The sequence below is a fragment of the Polistes fuscatus genome, unplaced genomic scaffold (assembly GCF_010416935.1).
Source record: "Polistes fuscatus isolate 324 unplaced genomic scaffold, CU_Pfus_HIC Scaffold8, whole genome shotgun sequence".
Taxonomy (NCBI): domain Eukaryota; kingdom Metazoa; phylum Arthropoda; class Insecta; order Hymenoptera; family Vespidae; genus Polistes; species Polistes fuscatus.
The window spans coordinates 2878974-2906632 of record NW_025113162.1 but is presented as its reverse complement, the minus strand read 5'-3'; the positions used below and the strand labels follow the sequence as shown (position 1 = coordinate 2906632).

The 27659-nt window shown below is 32.0% G+C and overlaps 1 protein-coding gene across 5 annotated transcripts in view; it reads right to left on the bottom strand.

The window, feature by feature from the left end:
- LOC122525017 (prolyl endopeptidase FAP-like) overlaps positions 1-27659 on the bottom strand; it is a 189353-nt gene that overhangs the window by 73228 nt on the left and 88466 nt on the right. Inside the window, exon 3 of one of the 5 annotated variants that reach the window (XR_006305685.1) lies at positions 3573-3709. The exons of the other annotated variants lie outside the window; for them this stretch is intronic. The gene's annotated coding sequence lies outside the window, so the exon portion shown is untranslated. Of the gene's footprint in view, positions 1-3572; positions 3710-27659 lie in introns of those variants that run through there. 5 annotated transcript variants of the gene reach the window in all.

Below are 27659 nucleotides of genomic sequence, written 5' to 3'. Positions count from 1 at the left end.
GACTATTTTTTGTTTACTCTGCGTTGTATATTTATAATTTTTTTCTTTCTCTCTCTCTCTCTCTCTCTCTCTCTTTTGATATTTTTTCTTGTTCTTCTGTTGCCCTTTTTTCTTCTTAACGTTTTCTTGCACTAACATATATATTATATTATATTTTGTCGTCGGTATATTACTTTTATGAGGGAACGTTTAATTAGTACGACTTTGTCAGCACACCTGCCGGCCAGGACGAAATGCTTTATTATTTTTTACGAAAATATAAGAGAAGAGCAAGCTCGTAGAACATGGAGTGCTGCTTTTATAGCTTTCCCTTTTTCCAACGTGATTAATCGAGTACCCCACTCTCTCTCTCTCTCTCTCTCTCTTTCTCCCGTTTTCACTACGCATATAAAAAGAGAGTATCCATGAAACAGAAAATGGTTTGATATATATATTCTGTTCTCTGTATATATGTTACCATAAAATCCGTTAATTCCTGATATAACTAACTAAACCATAAAATAACTATAAATATAAAATTCGAAACAAGATTTCAAGTATTCCATATATTTGCATATGTATAAACCATATTATTAAAGAGATAATTATGTATATGTGTAGTATATTTAAATAGGATATAGCGCATGCACTTACTTTTATAAGATTAGTATAAAACTTCGTATAAAATGGCTAAAAGTCACGACGGATGTTGTCACAATCACCGTTCAAACATTACTGCGTCTTTGTAAACACTCAGTTACCTTTCATAGATCCCCACTTCGAATTATTTACAATAAGAAAATTTACCTAGAAAGAAGGTCAACCTCTGTTCGTAAAGTCTTACGAACAAAGTATACGAACGAATGTCAATGTTTTTCGTAATATTAAAGCATGTTTTTATTGCCGGAATATGAATTTTCGAAATAATCTCGTAAAAGGGAATATAATTTCAATATTTCAGTGTATGTATGTGTATATTGTGTACATGTTAAGTTTTATCAATATAATTAAACATATGTATTGTACGATTACTAAAATATTTATATAAAATGTAGAAAATGGAATTTTAATAATTCGTGTATGTATGTGTATATGCTATCGTTAAAATGCAAAATACATTCTTTCGTGATATACGAATAGCTAAACCATAAAATAATTATTCTAATTAATTAAAGTATAAAAAACAGGAAAAGATATTTATGAATAATTATATATATACTAGTGAAATTATTATTCTATTATTTTTCTGTGACTCATTTGTAACGATTTCAATGAGATGATATTAAAATGTATTCATTTTCAAGAATTAACGAAATCACAAAGTTTTACTCCTAAAAAATATGTATTTTTTCTATGCATTTGAATAGAGAAAGACAGTTTAGCAAAGAAAAGAACAGTTGAAGGATAAATCGATATCCGATTACTGTTGAACCAAGCAAAACTTATCCTGTCAAATCGTTTCGAGAAACTTTCTTTGATAGAAATCGCCACGAATCACTTATTTGCCTCGCTAGTTTTAATAAAAATATAATGAAAACGATCGGTGACCCATTCATTCGTTCATTCACAACAATTTATTATTATAAGAATAATGGGGGGAAGAAAAAAAATAAAATAAAATATAAATAAACGAAAGAAGTATTAAAAAATGAGCAGAGAAATTCATTGAAACGGAGACAGGATGTGAATAAACAAGTCGATACAAAGATAATGCATGCACGGTAAATTGCATAGCTCATGAATAATAATAAATTGCAAGGATGTAGAAAAAAAATCCCGACGTTATATGGTATATATAAATAAAAATGTACACTGTTATTTACACATTGATCGACTGCACCTACGATAATATATTATTTAACTGTTTCTTTTTTTTTCTTCTTTTTTTCATACGACGAGTCACGCGTAAAATTATTCGATATACGAACCCAAAGATTTATTATTTATTATTACAAATGTTATTACATACGAATTATTATTAATGTTATTATATACAAATTATTTATTATTACAAATGTTTTTCTATTAATATTTGTCGAATCAAAAAAAAGAGAAAAGAAAAGATAACAAGCAAAAAAGAAGAGAGAGAAAGAGAGAGAGAAAGAAAGAAAAACGAAAAGTTTCTAAAAGAGAAGTCGGAGAAATCATCGAAAACGAAGTGAAGGTGCTGCGTTTTCTACCGCAACGCACACGTGGCCTTTTTTTTCCGGTAGGAAAAATCGCGACGCGACTCCCGTTGCTGCTCTTGCGGAAGATTGTTGAAATTTCTGGATGGAACGCGTCGTTTATACCGGTCTCGGCAATCGGTGGGCACATAATGCTGGAGATTCACGGTTCGTCGCTTTAAAAACGAGGTGAAGGGTGCCGTTGTGAAATCGGCTGTGGAAAGACAAATCCGCTGTAGAGGTTATTGATTCGACTCCCCTCCTCTCCTCCCTCGCTTTCTCTCCCTCTCTTGCAGTTGCAGCTCCCCCTCCTCCCCCTCCCTCTCTTGCAGTTGCAGCTCACCCTCCCCCCCTCCCGCGCTAGTCGTTCGTTCTCTCTAAACTCCGCAATCGTCGCCGTAACCGTACGTATGACTGCAGTGCCATCAAATTTTCTAGCCATTCCCCCTCTCCCTTTTCTTCCTCCCTTTTCCTTGCAACGGTTTTCCTTCAAATTTCGTTTCTACCCATCTACCACCATCGTAGGAACTTCTAACAAAACGGACGAAAAACGCGCCCTTTCTTTTTGTGTTTTTTTTATAACCGTTTCGAAATTCCTTACCATCGACCAAAACTTTTCTTAAAAAGGAACTTTCTATAGGATACTCTACTACCTGCTTGCTCTTTTCAACTAGTTTAATTGAATTGAAACATTTTTACTTTTCTTACGAACCTTGTCACCGTCTGTTACACGAAGTATATATTTATGTAGTATAGTTCGATATTATATCTAGCGATCTTTTTGAAATTGATTTAAGAAATATTTATGTAACAGTTACGTCAAAATTCAAATAACGAAAAATCAACCGTTACAAGTTAGAACAAAATAATGTTCTTCGGGAAGAGCCTTAACACAAAGAGTTTACGATGATCCAACAGGATTTCCCGCCTTTTTATTTCTTTTCTGAAACATCGCGTACGCTTGTGCTTTATCTATCTCTCTCTTTCTCTATCTCTTTCATTCTCAACGCTTACTCTTCATCCTCTTATCTTTGGAGTAGTACCAACTTTTAACTAGCGCAAAACAAAGGAGCTTTGGCACGTACTTGCGGAACTACCTACCACTCTCCAGTTTCTCTTCCTCTTCTTCTTCTCCTTCTCAACCCCCGTTCCCCACACTTTTCATTCCCTCCCTAGTTTTCCTTCTTTCCCACCCTTCGGCGCTGCATATTTCACGACTTCTTCGGAAGAAGAAAACTTGTAGCTGATCACAAGATCTACCCTCCATGCCTTGCGAGAATTAATGGTCCCGATACTCTCGTGGCTGTTCGACGAAAACGTCGAAATAAGATGAAGAGGTCGCGACTTTCCTTTCGCCTTCCCACCTCCTCCTCCTCCTCCTCCTCCTCCTTCTTCTCCTCCTCCCTTTCTTTGTCCTTCCCTTTCCTCTTTCACTGCTACTTCCCTCTCGTTATCCTCTTCTTCTTATTCTTCTTCTTCAGCTCTTACTTCGATGCACTCGGATTTATCGTAGGGTAGGGCTTCACGAAACGCTGACCCGTTTAACGTCCCATCGAAGGATATTCCTACGATTTATTACCCTTCCATAAGTTCCATTATTTTATTGATTTTATTTTATATTTTTCCTTTGTGTGTTTTTATTTTGTATTTTTATTTTAATCTATTCATTAATTATTCTATCTAATTTATTTAATTTCATCTATTTATTAATATACCTAATCTCTATTTATCGATAATCGAAACGATTCTACTACCGGCATATATATGTGGGATTGGAGAAAATTCATGAGTAAAAGTGTGGATAAATATTAATGCGAGAAACGTTTATAATATGAATGTTCGAGAATGATCATTATTGAATATATACGTTAATATTTTTATAGAATAAGTAAAGATGTTTTTCTGGTTAGTTTTTAATTCTAGGTTACGTGTGCTCAATAAATACAAATTATGATTTATGTAGTTCATTTTATGATATTGATTATCTTTGTTGCCCATATTTTCGATGATAATATATTATTTAATGTAGAACGACTTTTCTTTTTTACAAGTATTCATTATTATCTGGTACTATTATTACGTTTTACTGTTAGTCTTTTTTCATTAGAAAAGTTCTTTCATCTCCATTTCTTTAAACATGTCGATTTATATATTATATACATATACCTATTTGATATATACACTCACGAGTTTTTTATTTTTAAATATTAACATGGGTACATGTGTGTGTGTGTGTGTGAGATTTTAACTTAAAGCTTTATAGCTAAAATCATTTTTATTATCAATATTCGTGCTTCAATCGTTAAATTGCTACTTTTAACTTCTCCATGAATATCATTTGTAATCTCCAATAAAAAAGAAATAAAAGTTTGAAACAAAAATTATGATAAATTTCCTGCGTGAAAATTCCATGTTAAACAAAAAATTTATATTATATCTGTCAATATAGTAAATAAAAGAAAATAAATATATACCGAAAGTTACATATTATTAAAAATATATTGTTAATCGTTAAATTTGTATGAATAATTAATATTAATACAATTTCGCGTATTAAAATAAATATACATGGTTAATTGGTATTATAAACGTGAATATTTCGCATAATAAGAAATTCTAAGAGAAGATTTTCAAGGTAAATATCTATCCAATAGTAGAAAACAAAAAAAAATCCGAGTCAATATCGATATAAAAGTGGGGAATCATATTTTTATTTCCTTTCATTTGTTTTTCTTATCTGATCGGTCGGATCCATTACGGTCGGCTGACTCGTGACTCACGTCTTACTACTGGTAAGTAGTTCAAACTATAAAATAGTCGTCCAAGGCCGGAAAAGGTCCATAAGTAAAAACATTGTCTTTCTAGTTTTACAATCAGTCCGTGACTAACCCTGCATATCTCTTACCTCTGCCATTCGTGATTATTTTTATTTGTTTTGTTTTTATTTTTTCCTCTTTTTCTCTATCAAATCGGAAAGAATAAGTATCTCGAGTAAAAATTATGTGATTCATAAATTACGTTACATTTTCGTAGTATATTATATACTTTCGTGCTTATTCCGTTCAAGAAGAGATTGTATATACTTAAGGTATCGCATTTTTAGATCAACTTAATTAAATCGATCGAATAAATAAAGATATAAATAAAATTTTATATTACAGATAACAAAAAATTGTCTCTTAAAATATGACCAAACATCTCGAAAGCATCACGATATGTAAGAGAGGATTGATTAAATACTATGTAAAAAAGTAATCATTATATTTTTATTATATCTATAAATAAAAATAAATCCTAATATAATTATATTGAATAGAAGAAGCGTGTTTGAAAATATTCCACCTTAGACTAGATTATTCGTTGAATTTTAATTTATCCGCATCGTTTGTCTACCCCCCCCCTCCCTACCTCCATTCCCGATTATGCTGTATACTTAAGATTCTACTGTATAAATTGTAAGTATCAAAAATATAAGACACGAATATAAACTTGAATGCATCCTTATTACATATATATATATACATACAACTTTATTTTCAAAGTAAAAATAATACACGAAACGATGCAAGTAAAACGCTATAGTTGTTTTGTTTAAAAAAAAAAGAAGAAGAAAAAACAAAGAAAAATAAGACAGAAATGATAGAAATTTCTATAAATTTGTTTCTATCGAAGAAAAGTTCGACGACGACGTGAATAAAAGAGATTTTTTCAGGAGACCAAGTGTTTCGACGAGTATCTTTCCAAAGTCTCAAGAAATCACGTACACGACTAAGGACGCGTGAATCTTTCTATTATTTTTATAAACTATCGAAAATGTTATTATCGATCGTTGTACGACCTATTGAAAAAGTTATGTTTTTAAAGAGAGAAAGAAAGAGAGAGAGAGACCAAGCTATCCCAGACAATGAGAGTATTCATGATTAATATTTCACTGTATTTCGCGAACCTCGAAAGTACAAAGTACGAGATTATTAAGCCTGTCTGCACTTCAATCGAAATGAATCTCGAGCAGATGGTCATCGAACGTAGCAGATCGAACGGGATATTCGATTCTACTGGAACTTTTTACCCCCATTTGAGACTTTTATTGTTGTCTGCGTTTACTACCTGGATCATGTGAACGCCAGACTAAAAGATAAATAATATATCTCTCTTTGTAACGATAATAAAATACAATAATAATTATTTTTTGTTTTGTTTCTATATATATAATTATACACACAACGTGTCGTTATAATTTTAAATGAAATGAATAAGTATAAAGTATAATTAAAGAAGAAAAAAAAACCCCGTATAAACTGGAAACTTCTAACTCCATCTGATATTTAATTTTGTCTACCTTAAAGTTCTGTTATAAGCTCATTGTAAAATACAGTTGCGCAAGGGTCATGGCTTAAGCGAGACAGGATTTAATACGTTACCGATAGTAAAGGTAAAATATTACCAAGACAAAGACAATGGTACACTCGTTTAACATATAACTGAAAATTTTCAAATGATTATTTAACTATTAGTTGAAAATAATATTTACATATATGCACATATAAATAATTATATGAAATAATGATGATCTGCGGGATGATACGTCTACCTAAATATTACTCATAAAGATAATTATAAAATTAAATCGATAATCATTAATAAATATTTCTAACAAAGTAATCGATTTTAATAATTAAATGCTTTTTACATAGAACGTTAATTATTCAATCTTAGAAATTTATCGTAATATAAAAGCACAAATATCTTCAATGAAATAAATAAAAGAAGAAAATACATAGCATACATTATTTACGATTAAATAGAAATTTAGTTTAATATATATTGCAAATAAACGATAATTGTAATAATGTAATAATACTTCATGTGTAATAAACGATTGCATGACAAATATGATAATAATACAGGTATCGATAAAATCATTCTGAATGATTACACCTAGATAATAACATCAATTATCTATGAGATAGCCGTATTTAAATTTAAATAACCTAAATTTAATTTTTTATAACTCATACTACCATGTTTGGTTTCGTTTGTCAGCTGGAACGAATTGAATAGAAAAAAAAATGAGATAAAAAAAATTTTTAGAAAGAGAAAGGGAAAAGAAAAAGAAATTTTAATCTATAGGTTTGAGATTGTTATAATGATTCGCAAGTCCGTATATTTACTGGATATCGGGAATACTTTAAAGTACTGGATGTTCCGCTTATAAAGTTCATTAATCCCATTTCAATGAAAGTTTCTAACAATGGCCGTGGGAAACGTCGTCTGTACTTTCTCAAGCTTTCCTTCTTCCACTGGTTCTTCTGGTAAATCGATATTTTAGCGAGTTCCACTTTCCTCTACATACCGTCATAAGTCATTGTCAGTCATTAGATCTGTTCTTATGTTCTATACGTTAACTATCCACTTTAAATTAACGAACGTAATACTATAAATTTCAAATTATTTAATTAATAGAAAAATGTAATATGTATATATATATTTTTATTAAATCATAAATTTCCATATAATTAAACGATTTACCGTATAATCAATTTTCATTGAATCTATATTGCATATTAGCTAATTAAAACGTCCTTCATTGCTAATTAATTATTCGTACTTATTCAAATAATAATAGTAATAATCATCATCATTATCATCATCATCAACTACTTGGCAACGTACAGGATTTTCAATATTCATTATTAATACATCAAAAGCAGATATCATTTGTTACGTTTATCCCAACGGAATAGATATTTCACAAAGCTGAGGAAATGAAAGGACCTGTATGTATGCAGCTTTATCTGCATGCATCCAAGGCGGATGCTTCATAAAAGCGTTCCAAGTGACTCATTTAAACAAAATTAGCATCTCCACATTTCACTTTGTTATATTATAATTTGTACAATACTAATATCGGTGACATTTTAACGGACATAAATTATGTTTTAATAATGAATTTAATTAACATATGGAAAGATTATCAAATTGTAAAATATACACGCGCACACACACATAAAAGTAAAATGATACTTTAAACTAAATCTACGCTCGTCTTCATAACGTAAAGTATAAACAGACAATATATTAATAAAGAAATAATAAAGGAATAATTTGTAAAATTATAATAATTACAATCTCTTGCTATGATATAAAAAAAAAAAAGAAAATAAACTGTAGTGAAAAATTGATTAAAGCATAATTTAATAAATTCGTTAATACGTTTTAATACAATCGTTTGTAAACTAGATAAAAGAAGAAGAAGAAGAAGTAAAAGTAAAGAGTTTACAAAATTAGTGGTTGTAGCAATAAATTTATTTTATCGATGGGTATACTCGCGTTTTAGGAGGAAAAGCCGCAGCTCGATAGCATCCACTCTGCGGCAGTTGTAATCCTCGAGTTCAAGGGAAACTCGCAACCTGATTCAGATTCAATTTACCGGATTGCCAACAGACTGTCCTGTTTTGTTTACAAGCGTATCCTACGGGTCGTCCAGCCACGTTTCTTCCGATTACGTGCGGCTTTTAATCCAACGAGACGTTTCGAAGCTTTCAAATTAGATAATCGAAAATTGTGATCAGCGTAACAACGTTTCATTAACATGCAGATTTTATTCTATTCAATTATTCTTAACAACAACAAAAAAGAAAAGACGATAAACTTTTACTTTAGCACATATACGATATTAATTAGATTTTCTTCTTTTTAATCGATATTCTTTTGATTGAAATTATATCAATCATTATATCGTCACAAAATCACAAAATATTGATCGATAAATGATGCGAATTAGAAAATTAAACGAAAGAAAAACGATTAAACGAACAATAAAATTCTCGATAAAATATTTCTTTTTTATTGTAAAATAATAGTTTATAAACACGTAGAAAGAAACTCAATATTTTTAAGGTTACTCAGGGAATTCAGTTGTATTTTATTTTATTTTTAGATAAAGTTGCAATTAAATTGTGTACTTACACGGTAAAATTTATTGCTTTTGTTTTATTTATTTTTCATTACTTACCGAAATACACACACACACACACACATAAAGTTGTATAATCTAAATATAAGTAATTAACTGACAATGAAAAATACGCAGTAACGGCAAATAATTAAATGTAACAAACGTGTTCGAAAAAGGTATAATTACTATATTAATTATTAGTTAATATACTACTGCAATTGATATTGTCAATAATAGTAAAGTTTTTTTCTATTCTATTTTTTTTTTAAACATCTACCAAGACCGATCAATAATTACTTTTCGAGAGGTCGAACGTTTAGTACACATTTAACAGAATCTTCAAGTGCTCCAGGGTAATTCAAGAAAGTCTAATTTGAACCAGACTCTCTTTTCTCTTTTTCTTTTCTCTTTTTCTCTCTTTTCCTCTCTCTCTCTCTCTTTCTCTTCGCTCCTCTCAAAAGCTTTTCTGTTTTACTCCTTCAACTAAAATTCGTTTTCGCGAACGTAAAAACTGTTTTTAATTTACGATTGGCAGGAACGTAAGTACAACTACGACAACTACGACGACGACGACGATGGTTGCCAAGGTAAAAGTCTGTGTTTTAATTAACGCAAGGTGTACTTCGTATGTCTGCCACGATACGCAGAGTTTTCAATTCTTGAGTATACTGCCAATAAAATCGGTTTTTAACCAGTTCTTTCCCTTTTCTTTCAACTATCCAACTCCTATCTTTCTTCTTCTCTTCCTTTCTTCTTCTCTTCCTTTCTTTCTTTCTTTCTTTCTTTCTCTTCAAAAAACGATGGCGAACAACATTGAACGACGACGAAAACGTTAATTAAAATTCCAACGTCGCAACAACTTGGGAAAAATTTTATTTTTTCCCAACAATGAGAACAAAAATTTTCTTTTTAATGGATATAGTCGGAGATAATCGCCATCAATTTTATTAGAATACGCCGTGGAAACTCAAATTTGACAAAAAAAAGACGTAGAAAAGAAAAGAGAAAAGTAAAATTAAAAATCATTAATTTTAATTTTTCTTTATCTTTACTTGTTTTACTGCATGAATATTCTTTTTTCTTTTTTTTCTGGTGTCACTTTCAAAACGACGGTGGCCCAAATCTATTTATTCACTTTTTTCGTTAGCCAAAAACAGAAAGAAATACGATAACAATAAAAATGGAAAAGTAATGAAATAAAATAGAGAAACAAAACTACAATTTCACTTGTACTATTATTGACTTTTTCGTACTACATATACACTAGTTATCCCGATAGATCGATACTTCTATTTCCAATACTTAAAAACGTTTATATTGTTTCAAGTTTTAAATGAAAGCATGAAACCAACAAATAACGATTTTCTCGTTAACCAATTAACTGTGGCGACTTTTTCTCAAATAGAATCAAACACAAAATACCTATATCTGTTATAACATTGAATTCGTTTGCAATCAAATGACTGTTTTCTTTTTTTTTTTTTATGAAATTAATAATCATGTTACTAACATTAATTTATTTATCTAATTTAAACGTATAGTCAGCATGTGAAAGAAAACAACAAGAACAAATAATCGATTACATACAAAAAGTGATTAATTAGAAATATAATCTGTAATTGTTGAATGATATTGATTAAAACAATATACAATACATAATGAAAATATCATGAAGAAAAGACGCGCGGGTTTGGAATAAACATTAGAGAATTTATTTAAAGTCGTGATAAAATACGATCAGTTCTGACTGTAGATATCTATTTCTCTACTTTAGTAAATTGTTTCGATTAAATCCTGCAAATTGCCAAGACCGATATGGAGAATAGATAACGGTGGAGGGTGGTATCGTATCAGTGAAAGAAAGAATAAAGGATTTTAAAAATAAAAAAAAAGGAGATAGAAATAGAGAGAGAGAGAAAGACAGACAGATATAAAGAAAAGAAGAAAGTAAAGTGTAGTCATGAAAGTGATAAACGAGATAGACTTCCGTAGAAGAAAATTCGAAAAATAAGAGATTATAGGAAAGGATAGAAACGAAGATAAAGTTACGATCGTAGATCCCACGAATGAAAAAAGATCACTCCGAAGAATTCGTTAAAAGGCGAAGGAAAATCGAACGATTTTCTTTTATCGGTCATTGTTAGACTCTCTAAGCCAAATTGATTACCATTAAACTTATGAATTATTAAATCCCTTTGGTGGTTATTCGTTTAACTATTCGATTATTTGTGATTAGAAAAACGTTTCTGTTTTATATATATTTGTAAAGTAAAAAGTTCAAATGCAATTACATATTATTATTATTATTATTTTTATACATGTGCCACTCAGTAATCGTGCCATTGAACTAAATCGAAAATAGTAGAAAATTAATTTTATGATTTATTTCATATCAAAATTATTTATATCTATTTAAAAATAAATCATAAAATAAACGCGTTTATACCAATTTTTTAACTCGCACTTAAATTCACTATCAAAATTATCGGCGCGTATATATATAATAATTCAACATATCTTTTATTGATTATGTTAATAAAATTCTTTTCTTTTTTTTTGTAATTAATCATTCTTACTTTTAAAGGAGACATTTCACTTAAAACTTATACCCATCATCACTGAAAATCCGAGTTTTCTTTGTCTCAATGATTACTTTCCTTGGTATTTTCCATAACGTAAGCTCGTGGCAAGAGGGTAGGAGGGTTTATGAGGGGCAATAACAAGGTGCGATTATACCACCCAAGTAAGATCGCTTGAGAAAAGCCCCCAAGGATGTCGCAATTTGTGGAACTTTTATGCGCATCTCTATGTGCACTTACTACTACGTCCATAGTGTCGCATAACGAGAAATGAGAAGATGATGAGCAGAATAAGAATAAGAATAAGAAGAAGAAACAAAAAACATAGGAATAAATGGAAGAAGAAAGAAAAATGAAAATGTATAAAACAATAATAAAATATGAAAAACACAAGACAGTTCATCAAGAAAAATGTGACTATTGTTTTAAACCATTTAAATCGTAAAAATCATTTCAAACTTAATCAATCCTGCGGATTTAAAAGATCACGATTACTTCTTTCATTTCCGTCTTTGTAACGAGCTATCCCTTTCCCACCGTAAAAAAAAATCGATTAGAACGCGTCGAAAAAGCGAATGGCGTGAAGTAACATGTACATACTTTTGACTTGGAGATACTAAACCGACGACGAGTACCAAGTGGAAATGTCGGAAGTACAGTAAATTTTATCCCTTTTTCCGTTTTCCCGACACTTCGTTACACCTCGTTGCTCGTTCCTCTCCTCCACAGAAGGCTGAGAGGCAAATACCGAAAGAGAAAAAAAAAAAACCTCTTCCCGAGTCCTCAACGTTCTTTTCCTATATGAAAAAGATAAATCGTTTTTGTTTTATTTTATTTTCCTTCTTTATTATTATTTTTTATTATATAGATATTATGTATTTTTTTCATCGACACAAATCCGACGATTATTATTTTTCTATTATTTATTTACTTCGTCCTTTGTATTCTAATTTGCATTATGTCCAAAAACGAAAAGATGGATATTTCTTAAAAGATTCTAGAAACTGAAGATGAAAATAAAAAGAATAAGCAATGCTTCGTTTGAAAATTAAAGATATTTTACTTTAATGATTGTTGCATTACACTTCTCGATCAATTAGTCGAGCCATTGTTATTGTTAAAATGACGAATATTATCAGCTTTACGAACTTTTATTCGTCATGTGCATATTTTAATATCTTTAACGAACGAACGATGGTGGTGTTATTTATTTTACCAAATGCGATTTCTATATGAATACAATATGTTAAAAATTGTATTTTTATTTAATCAACTACGTATGAAAAAAGGGAAAAACTTACGGTAAACGAAAAAAATAATTAAAAAATTTTATCTTAACAAAAGTAATAACAATATTGATTATGGTAGATATTGGTTTTCTATGCGATTAACTTTACGCTCAAAATTACAATTTCATATAATTCAACGGAGTGCGGCTTATGCATAAAATGTAAAACAAACGTGCAAAAAAAGAATATCGAAAGAATTGGAGATATCGATTTAAAAAATAAAAAAGAAGAAAGAGAGAGAGAGAGAGAGAGAGAAATCAATTGCGAATCATATACGAGTTTAAATTGTAAATGTATCACCAAATTTGTATGCTCATCAATTATAATTACATTTGTATTTCTTGTTACAGATTCCACCTAACACTTTTAATTAACTTTAATTTCATTATTTATTCACCATATATGTATTTCAAATAAATAAAGTTATATGAGAAAACAAATAAAAAAAATGTATTACAATATCCGCACGCCAGAATTACGACATTAAAAATAAACAATTAATATTCATATAAATGGTAAATTTAATAATTCTATTTTTGCACAACGCGTTATAGAAATACACTCACGCGTATACACAAACGCGTGCCAGGATGAAAGGCATACGAGTACAACGAGTATAACGGGACTGGAGAAAATAAAATGTTTCTTTGAAATCGCACGACCTTTTTACCGTTTGTTCTACCTACAAAATCAATTCCCCTTTTTCACCGTGATATAACATTATAACACTGATTTAAAAGTTTCCCTCTTGAACTCTTGTCATCCAATATTTTTGCATGAAAAGCACAAGCTTTGTTCGTCAACCAAAGTGTAATTATTTTTGCTCCCGCATTCGTCGATTTGTTGCCTGCAACAATTCTTTGACTAGATCATGCATGATAATTACGCGTTCGATCAATGAATATTGAAAAAGAATTATTATTTATACTGTTTTTATATAATTAAAATCCATTGCTTTATCTTTCTTTCTTTTTTTTGTTCCTTTTTTTTAAGAATCCGTGTCACGTTCAATTCTATTTTATGATATACGTGAACAATAAAAAAAATAAACTAACCTATCTTAAAAAATATCAACTCATTTATATCGCAAGCGAAATTTCTGATTAATTCATATGGACATAAAAGTAATTAATGAGAAATTAAAATTTTTACGTAAAACAGCATTCAAAACAATTGCCATTAATTGTTAATGTGGAAAAAAAAAGAGAGAGAAATAGAAAAGAACAAAAATGAAGAGAAAAAAAAGGTAAAGCGATAGAAAGAAAGAGAGAGAGAGAGAGAGAGAGAGTGAATCCTTTATGCTGCTAGTATTTCCTTTCATCTGGACGGAAAGAAATGAGTTTGCCGGTTCTATCAAAGTTCTCTGTGCCGGAACCAGTGAAATGTCAGCTTCGTTAGCCGAACAATGAGACTGGGAGTTGTCTACTCGTAGCACAGAAATATTGCACGGGGAATAGCTATCTTCGAGATGATAGAAACTAGAACGAATGTTACTTTCGAAAGAAATAAAGAACATCTTTGACAATAACATACTTAGCCTTCCTATCAAATCTTATTTCATTAACATATCACATTCGTGCCGTTAATTATGATAGGATGAACAGATTACAAGTTGACGAATTGAAAAATTTCACTTTTATTTAATTGATCTTATATTACAATCATTTATATATTATAAGATAAATTATAAAATCATTTTTTTTTCTTTTTTTTTTCTTTTATAATTACTAAGGCACATAATTGTATTATAATCGTGTATTATTTCATCGGTTGCTTCAAATTAAATATCAATTTTCTAATGATACGCGCGTAAAGGAATTCCGAAATTTTAATTTGATCCGTAAAAAAATGTTCAATGGCACGGTCAGTAAACACGGGAAACTTATGAAGTAAAAAGATGATTGATACTGTTACAACAAAGTCTAAAAAAAGAAACAACTAGAAAGGGATACACTTTATGTGGACAACGACTAAGGCTTGAAAAACCGACAAACAAGCTCGCAAAAACTTTTCGACGAGGAAAAGACAACGAGCGGGGGATAGGGGATGAACATAGAGAGATCGGTAGTTAAAAGTCGATACACTGACAAGCAAACTTTACGAGACTGACCAAGACGATATATCTAATGGTATACTTACATCGATAAAGTATCTATCAATAAAAATATCTAATGATAAATATAAATATATATAACAAGAATGATGATTTTAAAAGAAATATATATATATATATTTCTTTTAAATTCATCAATCATATAAATATCAATTATACGGGTCCCCATTTATTTGAAACCTCGCACCCCCGAAAATAACTCAATTTAAATATCGATGGGGGAAAAGTTGAAAGAATCAATATTTATACAATTTTATCTTCCACATTAATCTATTTTAAAAATATACATGGTATCAATTCTCCCTCTACTTCTTGTGATATATCATATTAAATGTAATCAAAATTCTCATCTAACAAACGTTCAAGATAAAATAGAAACTAATAGAGTTGAGCAAACACGAAATGGTATATCTTTTACAAAAAGAAAAAAAAAAAGAAAAAAAGAAGAAATGTATTATCCTCGAACGAGTCCATGGATAGAAACAGAAAAAGAAGAATCAAAGGACGAGAGTTTCGATCGAAAATGAGAGAAGTGGCCTGGATAGCTTTTGGTACGTAGTCACGAAAAGAATAATACCACGATTTGCCCTGGTATCCACGGCTATTTACTTCTTTCTTTCTCTCTCTTTCTCTCTCTCTCTCTGTCTCTCTCTCTCTCTCTTTCCTCTCTCCCTTCTCTTTCTTTTTCTCCTCATTTGTCGTCCTCTTCCAATTTCTTTCTGTCTTTCTTCTACTTTAACACAAGTTAAGGGGAAGAGTAGGTATCTTACTTTCTACCCTCTTTCAAAGATGTATCTATAATCTTTTCACGTTCACGAAGAAAGTCGAGAAAAGCCACGTAGAGAGAGGGATTCAGTGATGTCTGGGAGCAAGGAAAGTTACGAATAAGAATTGCTGAATTTAAACCGCAAAGCGTCAAGTTCATAGGTTTCAACGAATAAATTCGGCTTGGTTGTGTAGCCCAGCGTAAAAGGCAAAACATTGCATCGCATTGTTCACTCTTAAATCTTCTTTCCAGGAGATACGGTTAAGCTCTGTCCTCTGAGCCGAACAACTAATGGCCATTATTATTTCAAATATTTTTCTCTAAGACGTTTTTTTCATTACTTTTCTTTTTTATTTTCATTCATTCGAATAAAAACGATATTAGAATCTCTTAATAAATGTACGAATATATTATATCAAAATTTCTTAAATATATACATAATATATCAGATTAATCCCGGTTGATAATTTTCAAAATTAACCCAGTCCGTATACAATAAATGTAGCATAAATGTTCGATAACCTGGCACATGTATAGCTAAAAAGCTACAATCTAATAAGCGAATCGAGTAGATTTACAATAACGCCAATGGTGGTAATAATAGTAACGACGGTAGCAAGTACTTCGAAAAAAGTGGTCCGAGGTAGAGAACTACTTAGAACAGGCGTGTCTACTGCTAAGCTAACGTTCTTTTTCGATCGCAAAAATAAACGATACGTAAAAAAAGAGAAAAAGAAAGAGAGAGAGAGAAAGGGAGAGAGAAAAAAAAATAAAATAAATGTTGTGTGATAAAAAAATAGTCGTGGGAAAGCAGGGTGATGAAAATAAAAAGTGAAAAAAAGCTACCGGGCATTTATAGCACGTCCATAACTGATGTTAAGGGGTGTTGTTATTGCACGACATCAAAGGTTGATATCACTCGAAAAGCAGCAGCATGCACCCAACCATGTCAACACGATAAAATGGATATACATCGTTGCTCTACTCAACCAACATTTTACCCAATCCTTTGGTCTATCCTCTTTACTCTTACGATCGAACTTATCTGTCTCTTTCCTGCACCTCTTGTTTCCCTTTACTATCCATGTGTGCACAAATTTATTCATTATTTGTATGTAAGTGTATATGTACGTCTGTGTGTGTGTGTGTGTGTATGCATCTACCGTTATCTGAAACAAATTTACGAAGGTACAACTTACGATGTCTCTTAAATACTGAAACTTTACATGCGTTTGCTCGAACGAGGAACTAACAAGAAGATCGAACGTAACGAATAATTTTATATTTCTTTTTTGAAAATCAATCGAAATCAATCTCTTTTTCTCTAACGTAAATATTCATTTATAATATTACGTTAACATACGTGCATATAATTGGATTATCGCAGGAGAATTTATCGTTGATGCAAAAATATATATATATAGACATATGCAAAAATATACAATATTATATTACATTTATGAATATAAATTCTATAAATGTATATGCATAAAAGATAATATTTCTTTCATTTCATTAATTCGATAATTATTTACCAAATACAAAGAGATAGTGATTCGTTTTGAAATTTAATAATTTCGGTATATTTTCGGTCCCTCTTTCTCCTTCTCTCTCTCTCTCTCTTTTCTGTTGGATATTTTTCGAAAATAAAGAAAGGAAACAAAATAGAAATATATTCTCTCATCTTGTTAAGTCGTAGTAGCCATCATCAAAGGAAGGAAACTCGTCGTTTTATCACCTCGAAATGGTCAAGTGGAATGACCGTAGATTTAAAGGGCGCGGCTGGAGCAATTATTCACAGAACGAGCAGTTTATGTTGGAAATAAAGCTGTTCGTGCATCGAGTCCTTTAAGGACGGTAAAGTACTTTTCTGGTGGCGAACGACTCGGTATAGTCGAGTACTCGACACTTCAAAGATGCGCTTTGAAAGGTTACGCCTGTGCATCGTGTTCTCTTTTCCCTCCCCCCTCACCGCCTCCCACCCCTCTCTCTCTCTTTCTCTATCTCTTTCTCTTTCCCTTTTTCTCTGAGTTATGCGACAGAATTAGAAGGGCAGATAAACGTAACGATGCCGTCACTCGATAAACTAGAACTTCGCTTTCTCTTCGTTCCTTTACGAACCGATTTTCCAATCGGAAGGTTTTTTTTTCCTTAGAATAGCAATCAACTCTCTCGATCGATTTATTTTCTCTCTTTCTCTCTCTTTATCGTTTTTCTAAGGACCACTTCATTTCAAGATGACCATTGATCGTTCGCTACAATTTATATTTACGTAGGAAAAGTAATATCGAATAATGATTAATCTGAAAAAAAACAAAAAAAAGAATTGAATCGAACGTGTATGTACATAATACGTGTACGTGTGCACACGAGAATTAGGATAAAAACAAAAAAACAGAAATGCAAAGAAACGAGAAAGCAATTAGTTCACAATTGAGTGAATGAAAATGCAAACTAGACAATTTGTGGTTACGTATTTATCTCAAATTTAAAAGCAAATTTTACTCGTACTTCTTTTTTTTTATCAACTATTCATATATTATTTTATAACCTTTAATACACATCTTTCATATATTCTAACGCATAACGTTATATTATATTTCAACACTTTTGATAAATTTTGATATTGGATTTTCTATGAAATGAAAAATAGAAAAAGTATTCTTTCTTTATACATGTACATATATATGTAAATGCATCATCAAGCATTATCTGAACAGAACCGAATAGTTCATAATTTAATCTAAAGAATTATGCGGAATATCACCACCACTAGTATTGTTTCTATCGTATCCTAATAGTCAAAGGCAGTTTCTCGAGAAATGATATTTGCAGTAGTAGTAGTAGTAGTAACGTTAACGTAATAGAAGTTGGAATCGAGAAGATATACGTACATGCATCCACTGGCTATGTTCCAAACCAATGGTTGCCACCAGTTTTCTCCGTATCGCGTATACACTTATATGCATACTCACTAGTTTAATATATGTAAATATGTGTAGGTATATGTATTTACTCAAAACATATATATGTAAAAATGTAGGTATGTAGGGTGCATACACGTATATAGATAAAAATTAATGTGTATAAGTGCATTTATCTATATGTATTATATAGATCCAAAGCTTTAGTCGGCTTTCATGTTATGTCGGAAGGAGTATGCGTGACGACTATGTGAACACGGTTTATGATACATCCGTTAAAATTTCTGGCTCGAAGTTTCGGATTATGTTTACGGGCATACACTTCTGGACGAGTTCCTTCATGAATTTATAAACGTTTCCTAGGATAGGATAGATAGACAGTTATAATAGAAAATAGTTGAATAGATTTATCATTTTGTTTTGTGACTAAAATAAATTACAATTAAACGCTAGATAATTGAACATTGTGCGAACAAAACCGAAATCCTACGACAGAAAATACAAACGATTTGTGATAAATAATATTGTATTCGTTATCAAAGAGTAAACACGAATATAATGATCGCGGAATGAGACGAAAATTGTTAAACACAATTATTTCTCCTTGTTTGTTAATATCACTTTATCAAATTTAATTAGAAATAACAATGAACAACTTGTTAAAGTATAATATAAATACAAAAGGTTATATTAAGTAATTACGTTCTGTGTTAACATAAGAACGCTTAAAAATGAAATACGGAAAGTGCATCGTTATTTTGCTCAGTTTAACGTTCAAAAGTACAGGCAAAAAAACATGAAAACTAAGAATTCGTTATAAAAAAAAAAAAGATTTGTCGAAAATACAAAAACACGAGTGTACTACCTACGTTGCAACGAATTGCGTTTATACGTTCGCCAAACGTATATACGTCGGTGATATTCTAAGCTGGACAAAGCGGTGTATTTACTCTATGCATCCATAAATGTATATGGCCGTGATCATAAATTTCCTTTCGAAGAGAAACAGAGGGGAAGAGGAACGATAAATGAAAGAGTGAGAGAGAAGGAAAAAGGAAGAGAGAAAAAGAGAGAGAAAGAGAGAGAGAGAGAGACAGATGATATCCTGCAAAGAATTTATCGCACGTTAATTTATCACGCTCGCTGCGCTTTGAATAATTGAAGGTAGTGTCAAGCATTTCGATCGAAACTATTTTCCCTTCACCCTTTGTCCCTTTCTCTCTCTTCCCCCCCCTCTCTCTCTCTTTCTATCTATCTATCTATCTATACTTCTATCTGGCCATCTCTTGGCTGCAAATTGGCCGCTCACGTAATATGTTTATCGCGGCGAAATTGATCGAATCAAAATGCAAATTTAATGAATTATTCAACGGCGTTAAGAACATAACGTTGCCGCTATTTACGAACAACTGTGTATATAAACTGGCCTGTTCATCCCACCGCTAAAATGAAAAATCATGCGTAAAACTGTCGCACGCTCTTTACAATTCTCACTCTCTCTCTTTCTCTCTCTCTCTCTATCTCTCTCTCTATCTCTCTCTCTCTTTTTACACTGACCGTTTTTCTCTGCAATTTTATCCCTGATTTTCAGCGTTCAACTATAGGACCCGTTTGGATTCCTCTCGTCAAATGCTCGACCATTTCTCGTTATATTACCGCCTGCGAAGTAATTTATGAAATAATCTAGATTTAGAGTCCCGTGTAATTACAGTTCCACGGAAAACGTTCTCGAGTTTCGCCAAGTTTTATATTTACTACTTCCTTTTTATGATGTTTTTAATTTGCAAGAGGCTAGAAAACCCGCCCCCTCCTCACGATTCTCCTCCCCGGTACACTTTCCACGTTGTTTCAATTTTCTATACAACTTTTATGAATAACTATATCTTTCTAAGAAAAAATATAGCAATGCGAATTATTTTACACCCTAACAATAAATTATTCGATACGAACGTGTATAAGCATTAAATAATATCATAGTGTTCTCTCATTACCAAGTTCATGATTATTTTTATGAATGAATAATCGGAAAATGACTTATCGATCATTTCATTTTACTTGAAACATTAAAGTATGTATAATAAATCAATGTACAACACCGAGAAGTCCTTATTATATATCTAAATTATTAAAAGATTAGATGTTATATTTTGTTTAAATTTATTCTAAACATAGATTAATTTATAATACGGATACCATGCTAGACAAATTACCATAAATAACGGAAAATCTCTTTACGCTTGAAAAATGTAAACTTGTATATGTATAGATACGTGTATATATTATACATCCTGTTGCGTGAACAATTTTTCCCGTGTATTATAACGAAACCTTATTATAAGATAACTCACTGTAGTTTCTTTGAAAATTCTATAGAAAAGTAAGAAGTACTAGATGAATAGTATGTATATATATTTAGTTACTCATACGCATAACTATATATTATATATGCAGGTATATATTATATGAAGTAGTACTTCGAGAATATAATTTAACTGATAACAAGGAAAATATATATAGATATTAACGAACACGTTGGTTATTCCGTTATAGTTATTTAAAGCTTCTACTCCATCCCTCCCTTCCTCCTTCTGTCCGTTATTTCGTTTTCTGATATATAGTACGTATGTCGAGAATATTTCACACGTTTAATTTTTTTCAATGCGAGCCGCATAAAGCTTAAAAAAAAGAAAAAAGGAGGAATGAAAATAAGAGAAAAGAAAAACAATAGGACGAAGAAAAATAGCAAAGAAAAAAAATTGCAACCGATATTTTAATCCGTGCGGTAACACGAAATGAAAGTTCAACTTTTTATCGTGACGTGAGTTATTAAAAACTTTGATACCTCGTACGAATCTTTTTTTCCTCGATGCAAACGTATATACACCATGAATACGCTTTGTTCTTTGATCGGACGAAGGGAAATAGAAAAATAACTCTTGTTATGCCCCGAAACGATAATTAAAACTCACGTTCAAGCATTCGAGAATAAAAAAAGAAAAATATACATATCTATATATATATATATAAAGAAAAACAATAGTTCGATTCGTTTTCCCTCTAGCTTCCTGATGGACGGTATTCAAAATCGATGGAAAAATTTGTCAATTGTTAGGTGATATCCTCGATATTATTATGTTTTTTAAATACAGATCGTGACGTATAAAAAATACGTATGTATAAATAATTAAACAAGAATTAAAATCAATCCACTTACCATTGAATACAAAGTAAGAAGATAAGAAATAAAATACGGCGGACCGTTAACGTCGTAAAAATTGCTTTCTTGTATAATACACTTAATGACTTAAGTAACGAACTTTCTTATCGGTGTATCTATCCCTTAAGACGAGAAAGAATAAACGTTAATGATGGATCTAACGAAGAAAATCCAAAAGGAAGTATTTTCATTGAGAACACGTCACTAAGCGACTTTTAAAGAATTACTGAGGAAGAATGATTACTCCCTGAATCCTCGATAAAATGGTTGTTGTAGGATGTGGGTAATAGAAAAATGTTAGAGAGACCGGATGATTATGACTTAACTGTCCTTGAAAAATAATATATGAACTGGTAATGAAAAAACTAACGAAAGCTCAATTCAATATGACTCGAAATAAAATAATTTTTTCTACAAACTTCAGAGAAAAAAAGAGATAAAACTTCTACTAACCTCGAATTAAAGAAACCAAGGTCTACAGACTTCAACCTTTTTATTAAGAAAAATAGGAACAATCCGATAAGTTCATAGACAACGCAATAGAAGGAACTAGAAAAACGTTGGACGAAAATCCTAGTTATACTGAGAACAAAGAAAACTATAGTTTGTTCTCTTGGGTAATGTCCCACCACTGACAAAATAAAGAATAAATCTGGCTTAAAAAAGACCCACCGTTTGTCCAATCACCTTATATATATTTGGTCCTTTCCACTTCCACCTCCTCTCCCTTCCACCCTCTTTCTCTTTCATTATTTTTCAAGTGAGGAAAACTATGCCGCTTATGTATTATAGATTAAACAAATTCATCACGATCAGCGATTATTTCAAATTAATTTCCATTTGAACAACTCGAAAATTCGATAAACATAATTAAATTATATTTCGAGCGTAAACACAAATGAATTCGTTTAACAGTATTTCTCTTTCTCTCTCTCTCTCTCTCTCTCACTCACTCTCTCTCTCTCTCTCACTCACTCTCTCTCTCTCTCTCTATCTCTTGTTCTTTTACTTTATCTCTCTATCTCTGAAGTTCTGGTCTTCCAATTACATTGGAACTTCTTTGCTTTTCATTTACGAACTCGCTCATTTTCGTATCCTCTTCGTTTTCCATTCGAAAAATATACTTTAGTTTATAGCAAATTCTCACGAACTGTAATAAAATATCTAATAATCTTTTTCCTTTCTTTTTCTCCATACACACAACACACACATAAACACACACGCACAAACATACATTCATATATATATATATATACATATATTTTTCTCGCCACGAAGTCCTAGGTTTTATCACCGTTGTTTTTGCAAACTCGTAGAAACTAACTTGCCGGAATAGCAAACGTTTCCGCAATAACTTCGACTTTTCGTGTGTCCTGCTAATTCTCCGTACCAAGTTTATTCGCCAAGTAAGCAAAACTATAGAAACGACAACGGATCTCTGGCGCAGGTCGACAAGTTGCTTTCGACTTTCTCAAAAATGAAATATTTGTCATGCATTGAAAATTACGCGATTGGAAATAATTTATAATATATATAACCCTCATCCCTCTAATTGCACGTTACTTATTATACGCAATTCCATTTCTTTTTACGTTCTCATTTTACACATTTAGATATAGATTTAGTTTATTATAAACTGTCATTTAATTTATTGCAACAAATTCTGACACCTAATAAAACTTACTTTTTTTTTTTTGGTTTTATGAAATATCATTAATTGTTTTATTAAGCCTATTCATCAATTTCTAATTCAAAATATTTTCATACAAGCAGACGTTATTTCAGCATTTATTATTATCCACGTAAAAAAAATCAACGCGAAAAAGTCAATCCGCGTGAATGAAGGGATCGGGGTATTGCTTATTTTAATTTATTACATTGCTCCATTTTTTTCTTTCCTATTATCAAAATAACGCGAAATTCTATTTCCCCTCTTCCTTCTCCTTGGGGAAAAAAAAAGATAGAGGAAAGAGAAGAGGATATTATCGTGGTAGAAATTGAAACGACGTGACATTGATCTCTCTTCACGATACGTTAGTAGGATAAATCGCAGGTTTGAATTTCTGTCCTTATTGGAAAAGAAAAAGAGACAGAGAAAGAGAGAGAGAGAGAGAGAGAGAGAGAATAGTGAATTTATGCGACTTTTATTTGATACGGGAGATTACTACCAAAAGAATGGCTATGGGTTGCTCTCAAACTTGAGAGAAATCGAAACGATCGGTGGATGGGTAATATAAAAATCCACCTGCTTGGAAAAGTGATATTACGATCCTATTAAAATAAGACTTTTATTATCTTGAATAGATTTCGAATAAGTCGTCATAAGATGGTTGGACAATGATTTTATAATCCAAATCTAGAAATGATTTCGTCTAAATATATTAAATGTAATTTCTATTTAATTTTATTTCAAAAAAAAAAAACTAAAACAAATCTATTGGCTTAATTCAAACGTAATGTATGCTCTTTCTACTCTACCATTAACAGTCAAACGGAAACGATAAGGTCACGAGGATGTTCCTGGAGAAAGGAACATGGAGTATGAATATCCGTGACCCAGATATGCACTTTCCATGGTTATTTACACTTTCACCTAAATAAGATATGATTCCTAGAGACTTCTCGTGTGGACATTCGAAGGAACACGGCATTCACTTCTAGCCAATCCTCTCCTTTGCACGTTTCACATCCAAATAATTTCAAAGAGTCTTTTCCTTCGCCGCAAAAAAAAGAAAAAAAATAAGAAAAAACTACTCCATTACTTTGGATCGTGCGTCGATTTGAAAATTCAACCTTTTCGAAATCTAATAAGTAAAGTTATACTTGAGTTAACTTCGGACGAAAAATTCTTATTTACAATTCAATCTACTTTTCTAAATATCGAAAATATAATAACAGATATTACGTGATACAATAGTAATAGTGAAAAATAATAATACAATCGTACATAACAAAAATTCATTTCTAACAAAGAGAAAAAGAGGATCGTAATTAGATATTATTTTATATTACATTTTACCGAAGACTATAGAATCTTTTTGAAAATGATAATCGATAAATGGTTTAGTTCTGGAAGAAAAGTAATTTTCTAGTAACAATAAAGAGATCTAAAGGATCCCTCTCGTTGGAAAGATTAGCAGGAGGTGCAGAATTTCTCGGTAATATTCAGGACGTTAACCACCGTTGCGGTATTGCCGTTAATTACGGCTTAATCACCATCCACTATCCCTTTTCCTCTCCTCTTCCTGACTGGTTAGTTCGTGCTAACGCTGTATCGGTCACCACTGGCTAGCCCCAATAACCCGTTAGCTGCCATACTGAAAATACTTCGTGAAAAAAACTTAACTATTCGGAGCGTTGATAAAAGTGAATAAACTATTGGATCGATCATGCTCTTTGCTATTAGACGTTCTATTGGACAATGTCAAAGAGGTAGAATCAAATACCTTTCTAGTTGAAATTTCATCAGGATAGCTGGCCGAACATAATATCGTACCACACAGAAGCCACACAGAAATAGAGGGACATTGTAAGGTCTTTGTCAAGAGAAAGATGAATAGATATATAGATAGATAGATAGATAGAGAGAGAGAGAGGGAGGGAGGGAGGGAGAGACTGAGAGTAATCGAGAGTGGTCTCATAGGAAGATGGCACGTGTAAAGCGTATCGATTTCGGCCTACCGGAGAACACGCCTGTCCTTCGTTCGGTAATAAACCCTCAATTTAATTTCTGGTCAGGAAATGGCTATGTGTAACTAGAGAGAGAAAGAGAATATTGTAGAGGAAAGAAGAAAAATATAGAACGACGTGATGTTCACGAGTCAGTGTCTGACTACTACGAGGAAACAAGATTCGAGTACGGTCGGCCGGTTGGTCGAGCACGTCGAGGCATCGAGACGTAAAAGCATGCAGCAAAAGCAGAGCAGAAACATCAGCAGCAGCAGCAGTAACAGCAGCAGCAGCAGCAACCAGCCAACCAGTAACAGCAGTAACATCTCCACCAAGGCAAAAGCACGTTCAGCATTGTACGTTGTCATCGAAGCCTTCTTCTTCTCCTCGCCATCTATCTTTTACTCCCTGTTCTCATCTCTCAAAAATATATACATATATTATATGAATATGCTAACCCGAAGGTTAGAGAAAGATAGAGAGATAGGTGAATTTTTTGCATCGTCAGAGAGACGATAACGGGCCATGACGTAGACAGCAACGAGCTTGTCGCTCTTTACAAGAACCTACTTAAGGACGACACCTGGGACGTGGATGGATACTATACCATATAACCTACCAACGTCGAGCATTACAAATGTTCTATATGCAAAGTATACCGTTTTACGAGTGCGTACTCTACAAGTATAATGAAGCTAAGGGAAAAACGTAGTCGGTGTCTGCACTCTTCACTCGGGGCCGATAGCCAAGAGTCTCTCCTCTACTACGTGTCTCTTCTTTTGATCATCGATCTTTATGAAGTTGAATGCTCTTCAAGAAAAATGCATCCTACGATGGGATAAAGAAAAGTAAGGAAAGAAATTTTATAGTGACTACTTCTAACACCTACTCATTTCTTATTCCCTCTTGTACGTTAATAATAATATATCTTTAAAATCTTCAAACATTGTTTATTTCTTTTCGACTATAAATTGATAGATTGATCAATCGTATGAAAGTTGAAAGAGAACAAATTCTTTAATAAAAGGATTAACTTTCCAATAGTATCATCATATAAAATAGCAATTGTATACTAGAGTTTGAAGCACCTTCCCATTGAATGCTTACTCTACCATAGTAAAAGACTTCGACTACCTTTCTCATCCCTCTCTTTCTCTCTCTCTCTCTCTCCCCACGTTAAGCCTAATAGTTGGCAAATGCGTGTTCTCTTATAAGACCTATTCCATAGTCCCCAATAACACGTAGACAAAAGATAGTCCCTAAAAGTTAGGTGGGTCCTGTGAGCTAACGGCTGTACTGAGTAATATCGTTCCATGCTCGGTTAGTACTTTCACAAAGAGTGGGAGACGGTCAGAAACAGATTGAGATAAAGGACACAAGAAAGAGAGAGAGAGAGAGAGTGGATGAGAAGGTCTTGTGGTTCGAAGAGCAACCAGTCGGTGAAACCGCAGAGACCGTCCTAAGCACTCGCCGAGATACGCCAACGGTTTTGGACATTCAGACTACTATGGTGTGCCGTAGTCGGTGCTTTACGAACTAAGAAGAGCAGATCGCAAACAAGCTAGTAGGATGAGGCTGATAGTCTGACTGCTGGTCGACCGATTCACTCGTCGTTCCTCTAAACCTCTTTTAGAACCGCAACTTTGGTATGTCAAAAAAGAAAAAAGAAGACAAAAATAATAAATAGGAATAGTAAGAAAAAGTACAAGATTTTAGACTCATACTTATTTTACTTTTCTACTGTAAGTTATGAAATAAAGAGAGAAGAAGAAGTAGCCGAGTTTTATCTATCTTATCTATTTCTATCTCTTTCCCTTATCGAAGAACTGAATTTTCTTTTCTATTCAAACGCAACGTATTACTCTCGAAGGAGGAGCAGCTTTCCCTCTTTTAGAAAATCCTCTGAGAGGATACGTAAATCGTGTCTCGGGTTTCGAATCCTACCACGCGATACTCTTACTATTTTTCTATGCATAAAAGAAATAAAGAACAAAAAAAAA